The sequence below is a fragment of the Bos grunniens genome, chromosome 28, assembly GCF_055505025.1.
Source record: "Bos grunniens cultivar Pamir isolate PY7600 chromosome 28, Bosgru_T2T1.0, whole genome shotgun sequence".
Taxonomy (NCBI): Eukaryota; Metazoa; Chordata; class Mammalia; order Artiodactyla; family Bovidae; genus Bos; species Bos grunniens.
Window position 1 is genome coordinate 40,645,081 of NC_141192.1, and position 6,437 is coordinate 40,651,517.

At 41.5% G+C, this 6,437-nt stretch overlaps 1 non-coding gene across 1 annotated transcript; it reads right to left on the bottom strand.

Annotated features, from left to right (window-relative positions):
- Window positions 1-4,482: 4,482 nt before the first annotated feature.
- LOC147343190 (U6 spliceosomal RNA) lies at window positions 4,483-4,584 on the bottom strand. Its single transcript, XR_015157253.1, has one exon. It is a non-coding gene; the product is annotated as a U6 spliceosomal RNA (small nuclear RNA).
- Between the last annotated feature and the right edge of the window lie 1,853 nt (window positions 4,585-6,437).

Genomic DNA, 6,437 nt, shown 5'->3' on the forward strand with positions numbered 1-6,437 from the left:
AAAGGGCGGCAGGAAGACCTCCCTTGAAGAAGTCTTGAGGCCAAAGGGAAAGAGTGAAGAGGGGCTTTGGGGCCAGGGAAGGAGATGAATGAAGTTGCAAACACAGGAACTGGGGAACATGTTTGGGAGAAAACAAGGTAGCTTGGTCTGGCTGGAATTGAGAAAAAGAAAACTGAAGTACAAGACAAGGAAGTGACTTTTTAAAATTTTTGATTTATTTTTAATTGAAGGATAATTGCTTTACAATATTGGTCTCATTTCTGCCATATATCCACATGAATTAGTCATAGGTGTACATATGTACACTCCCTCCTGAATCTCCCTCCCACCTCCAACTCTTTCTCACACCTCTAGGTTGTAACAGAGCCCTGCTTTGAGTTCCTTGGAGTCACACAGCGAATTTCCATTGGCTATCTATTTTACATACTGTGCATTAACACATGTACATGGAACCAAGAAAGATGGTACTGATGAGCCTATCTGCAAGGTGGCAATGGAAATGCAGACATAGAGAACAAAGGCATGGACACGGGCAGAGGGGAGGAAGGAGAGATGTTGAGATGAAGGCAGAGAACGTCATGGAAGCATATAGACCACCGTATGTAAAAGAAAGGGACTTTTCAGAGTCGGAGCTTCTTGAAACCGACGTGCTGCTGGTCCCTGTGTCTGTGTAAAATCCGTGGCGCTTGGAGACAAGACACTCAGGTTGGAGTCAGCAAGTCTGCTTTCCTTTCTAGCTCTGAGTCATAAAGCATCCTTGAACTTCAATTGCTTTTTTTCCCCCAGAAAAAGAGTTCTCACTCAACATCAGTGTTGCAACACATTAGAGGGCTGTATAAGTAACTGGTGGCTATGGTGATGGTTTAAAGTTTGTGGATACTTTTATTTCATTAGAAATCGCTTGTTCCAGTATTTCTTGGGTGAAAGGAAAGGGATGACCCACAGACAGAGAACAGATTTTGGTTGCCAGCAGGGAAGAGAGGTTGGGGAAGGATGGATTGGGAATTGGAGATTATCAGATGCAAACTATTACATAAAGAATGGATAAACAACAAAGCCCTACTATATAGCACAAGGAACCATATTCAATATCCTGTAATAAACCATAATGGAAAAGAATATAAAAAAGAATGTAAATATATGTATAACTGAGTCACTTTGTTGTACAGCAGAAATTAACACATATTGTAGGTCAAACTATCCTTTAACGAAATATTTTTTTAACACGGTGCTTGACATCATTTAAAGGGACCCTTTTACCATGTAAAGCATCTTATTGGTGATAAGATTAACCTTTTGCTAACTTAATAGTTGTGTGTACCACACTGAATTTTCTTTGAGAGCAACATGTCAGAAACTGCTTAGCATCCATTACATAGTAAGATTTCCACCAACGCTGACTGTTCAGCTATTCCTGACTTTTTTATCCCACCACTGGGGTCCCCTGTGTGGCTGTGGGTAAGTCCCCAGCCCCAGCTTACCCAAGCCTAGCCATCTTCTGTGTCTTTTACCAATGGAAGGCAATACACAATGACACATTTTACACAAGAAGGAAAATGAGACTTTTCAAGTTCACCAGACAAAATCCAGGTGTGAGCATTGTGAAGTGAGGAAAAAAGAAAAACAAACACCAAGAACTTTGACCATTCCTCTTGGTTTCATAGTAGTCAACTACCAAAGACAACGACTCTACTAAAGTAGACTGAGTTCTTTTTTTTCCCCCAGCTTAATTGAGATATTTTTGATCTGTGCATATGTACATTTAAGGTACATATGCACCACATATGTGTGTAGCTCATATGCACCACACTGTGGTGAGCTACACTCATATTGATTGTGAAATGATCACCAAAACAGTATTAACACCTTCATTCCTTCACATAATTATCATTGTGTGTGTGTGGTGATGACATTTAAGATCTATTGTCTTAACAGGTTTAAAGTATGTAATAAGCTAATTTTAGTCACCATTCTGCCCATTAAGCCCCTAGAATTTGTTCACCTCTTGAGGGAAGGTGTGCATTGCTTCATTTCCCCACTCTACTCCCCAGACCTCAGCAACCCCTATCCTACTGCCTATTCCTCTGAGTTCAACTTTTTTAAATTTATTATTATAAATATTTTATCTTGAAGAAATTTACAGGAAAGCTAGAAAGAGCACAGACTTCCTTATATCCTTCACCCAGATTCCCCCAAGTTTAATACCTTATGTAACCATGGAACATATATCAAAAGCAAGAAATTAACATTGGTGCAGTACTATTTGCTGAACTACAAACTACTTAGACTGCACTAATTTTTCCACTAATGTCCTTTTTCTGTTCCAGAACTCAATCCAGAATACATATTGCGTTTACCACACATGCACACACACACACACACACACTTTTACTGTATCTCTCCATTTCTTTCAAAGAAACCCAAATCCAAACCTTTCTCTCTCTTCATCTCCATATCCCTCTATTTCTCTACTTAAATTGATTTCATCTTTTATTTTCTATTGGAGTAGAGTTGGTTAACAATATTGTGTTAGGCTCAGGTGTGCAGCACTGTGATTCAGTTATACATGCATGTGTCCATTCTTTTTCAAATTCTCTTCCCATGTAAGTCATTACATAATATGAGCAGAGTTCCCTGTGCTATACAGAAGGTCCTTGTTGCTAATCTGTTTTAAATACAGTAGAGCATACGTGTCAATCCCAAACCCCCAATTTGTCCCTCCCAAGTTCAGCTTTTTTAGACTTCACAGACACGTGAGATCAGGCAGTATTTGTCTTTCCCTATCTGACTTACTTCACTTAGCACAACACCCTTAAAGCCCAACCAGGCTGTTGCAGGAGGGAGGTTCTTGAAGGTGGGATGCTTTACAGAGTGCGCTAGGTCACGAGGTCTCAGCAGGAACCAAAAGGGACAAACCCTCAAACCATGGCATCATTTTCCTCCAGCAGATTCAGGGAGGAGTGGGTCTGTCTTCTGACTGGAGCAATGCTGAGTCACTGAGAGGCTGACCCATGTGCAGCCATGAGCCAGCCCAGGCCTTCAGAGAATGAGGACAATTGTACAACCTTCAGAGAAAAGAACTTATAAATTAGGATTGGCAGCCAACCTGACAGACCTAGGACTATTATGAAACAGAAAGACCTTCTGCCTGCTGACTGTTTAGGAGACTTGAACCCAGCAACGTGAGTGTTTACACCCAAGAAGCTATTGGTCACCATGGATGGTCAAACACGTCTCCTTTAAATTGATGTTTCTTTGTCTCTTTCTCTGTTTGCGCCTCATGTGAGACTATGCAATTATATACATGTGCTAGGCAGACAGTTGATGTTATTTAGCTCTGATTTCATTTGGCCTCTTAAACAACAGCCTATATACCAATAGGATGATTTTAGTGCACATCGACTCTCTGTGTGTCATGTCAAAACATCAAAAGCCGTGGGAGACACCAGGCTGAGCACACATGGCCGGGTAGGATCCCAGAAAGGATGTCTTTCATTAGGGGGCAGTAAATGAGAGCCACAAAACCAGCTTAAGTTCTGTCTGACCCTTGCTTTTGGAAGCGTGAAGTCCTAGCCTGAGAATCCCTAACTCTTCATTCTTCTCTCTCTGGGGCCAGCTTTTACTTGATCCATGCCTTCCCTCGTGTTGGAACTTTCCTGGCAATTAGTCAGTTAGATTTCTGGCCAGTTCTGCCCCTACCTTGGTACCCCCTCTCCCCCAGCATCTGCTTTCCTGTCTGGTCGCTTGGGAGCTCGTCTGCCTGGCTTTGATCCTGACCCATCTCTTATCAGTCTTCCCTGGTAGCTCAGTGGTAAAGAATCCACCTGCCAATGCAGGAGATTTGGATTTGATCCCTGGGTCAGGAAGATCCCCTGGAGAAGGGAATGGCTACCCACTCTAGTATTCTTGCCTGGAGAATTCCATGAACAGAGGAGACTGGCAGGCTACAGTCCACAGGATTATAAAGAGTTGGACACGACTCAGTGACTAAACAACAACAACGTCTCTTATCAGCCAAATGACCTTGGACCAGTCAACCTCTTTAAGGCTTTGTTTCTTCATCTGTCCAGTGGAGAGACTACTAACTGCATCAGTGTTGTTGTAAGGGGTGAGCGAGTTACCACGTCTGCACTGATGGGCCCAATGATACTTGCCAACCATTACTCAAAGTGTTATAGTTATTGGGCAGTCGGCATCTGCCTTTCTATAGTACAGCCTGTGACTGCAAGACAGATGTCTCCTCCAGCTATGTTTTAACCAGCACCCTGACTTTTTTTGTAATGATAATAATACATTTTATTTAATTGAGTATATCCAAAATATTATCAGTTTAACATGATACTTTTATTGTGGTAAAATACATATCACACAAAATTTACCATTTTCACCACTAAGTATACAACTCAGTGGCATTAAGTATAATTCACACTGTTGGGCAGCTGCCACCATCATCCATTCATAGAACTTTATTCCTCTTTTCCTCAAAATATAGAATGCTTCACAAGTTTGAGTGTCGTCCTTGAGAGGAGTCCATGCTAATTTTCTCCACATCATTTTCAATTATCCCCTGCTACCCGAAACAGCGCAGCACATGGAGGTTTGCTGATGACCTGAAAGTGACCAATGTGTGCGAAAGCGCCTTCCAGAGTAACTACATTTAAACATAATGCAATTCCTTTGCGACAACACACCTCTTCAGAAATGCTGCACTGTGAATTCTGTGGCCACCCATTTTAGAGAGACAACTGCAGCTGCTAAGTCGCGTCAGTCATGTCTGACTCTGTGTGACCCCATAGACGGCAGCTAACCAGGCTCCGCCGTCCCTGGGATTCTCCAGGCAAGAACACTGGAGTGGGTTGCCATTTCCTTCTCCAATGCGTGAAAGTGAAGTCACTCAGTCGTGTCCGACTCTTAGCGACCCCGTGCACACTACCAGGCTCCTTCACCCATGGAATTCTCCAGGCAAGAGTACTGGAGTGGGGTACCATTGCCTTCTAGAGCCTGAATATTTTAAATGTGCTTTATCACCAAGTAGATTCTTGGTTAGTTGGAGGCACTGGTTAATAAATTCTTCCCAAACAAAATAATGCCATTTGCAGCCTCGTGGATAGACCTAGAGATTATCATACTAAGTGAAGTAAGTCAGAGAAAGACAAATACCAAATGACATCACTTATATATGGAATATAAAACAATGATACAAATGAACTTACTTACAAAACAGAAATAGACTTACAGACATAAAAAATTAACTTATGGTTACCAAATGGGAAAGGGGGAGGAATAAATTAGGAGTTTGGGATTCATTTATATATACTGCTGCTGCTGCTAAGTCGCTTCAGTCGTGTCCAACTCTGTGTCCGACCCCATAGACGGCAGCCCACCACGCACTCCCATCCCTGGGATTCTCCAGGCAAGAACACTGGAGTGGGTTGCCATTTCCTTCTCCACATATATATACTACTATATATAAAATAGATAACCTACAAGGATCTACTTATAGCACTGGGAACTCTACTCAGCATTTTGTAATAACCTAAAAGGGAAAAGAATCTGAAAAAGTATATCTGTATCTATGTGCGTGCATGCTCAGTCACTTTAGTCGTGTCTGACTCTTTGCAACCCTATGGACTGTAGCCCTCCAGGCTCCTCTGTCCATGGGATTCTCCAGGTAAGAATACTGGAGTGGGTTGCCATGCCCTCCTCCAGTGGATATTCCTGATCCAAGGATCAAATCCATATCTCTTATGTCTCCTGCATTGGCAGGCGGGTTCTTTACCACTTATGCCACCTATCTATATCTATATCTATATCTATATTTATATCTGTATCTGTACCTATATCTGTCTGAATCAGTGTACTGTGATTCACCTAAAACTAACATGACATTTTAAATTAACTATATTCAGATACATAAATAAATAAATTCTTTTTCAAACAAGCATATTCTTTCCATAGATTTTAGACATGTGTCTTTTGTAGAGGACACTTTAACTCTGTAGTGTAAATATGGTTGTTCAGCTTCAGGTCAGATTTAAAAAATGGTTATTTAATGCCATTCTTCCAAATCTTTCCCTCCTCCCTCTCCCACAGAGTCCAAGACTGTTATATACATCTGTGTCTCTTTTGCTGTCTCACATAATATCATATAAGAAACGAATTGCCAGTCCAGGTTTGATGCAGGATACAGGATGCTTGGGGCTGGTGCACTGGGATAACCCAGAGGGATGGTACGGGGAGGGAGGTGGGAGGGGGGGTTCAGGATTGGGAACACGTGTACACCCGTGGCAGATTCATGTTGATGTATGGCAAAACCAATACAATATTGTAAAGTAATTAGCCTCTAATTAAAATAAATAAATTTAGAAAAGAAAAAAATAAATAAATGCATTAGACTTTTAAAAAAATGGTTATTTAGATGAAGTGCAGAAACCTTT